Source organism: Lethenteron reissneri, chromosome 54 (assembly GCF_015708825.2).
Source record: "Lethenteron reissneri isolate LAM-NWPU_2019-01 chromosome 54, ASM1570882v1, whole genome shotgun sequence".
NCBI lineage: Eukaryota > Metazoa > Chordata > Hyperoartia > Petromyzontiformes > Petromyzontidae > Lethenteron > Lethenteron reissneri.
Window position 1 is genome coordinate 227,643 of NC_083832.1, and position 369 is coordinate 228,011.

Below are 369 nucleotides of genomic sequence, written 5' to 3' on the forward strand. Positions count from 1 at the left end.
TATAGTTTCATCACATCGCGTTGTGTGCAATTTACAATACCGAAATCGCCGCCTTTCGAGTCGAGCATTGCTTTTAAGCAGGTGTGGCCAGGTATGGGGACACTTGCCCATTTCTTAGCGATGACAATTGTCAACCGTACGACCCAACGTCAGACACACTCGACGATGATCGCTACTTGAAATAATTGAAAAAAAAAAATTTCTTCTTCACTCGGCCGAACTCTACCCGGCGGCAAACTTTTCAACCGACTCCTCGGTGACCCAACTGGCGAATGCAAAACTCTGCTCGCGAGGAGGAAATATACATAAATTAACGTAAATTACAATTAACGGACTTTTAAAGGACACGCATATGCCGTTCTTCAGCAC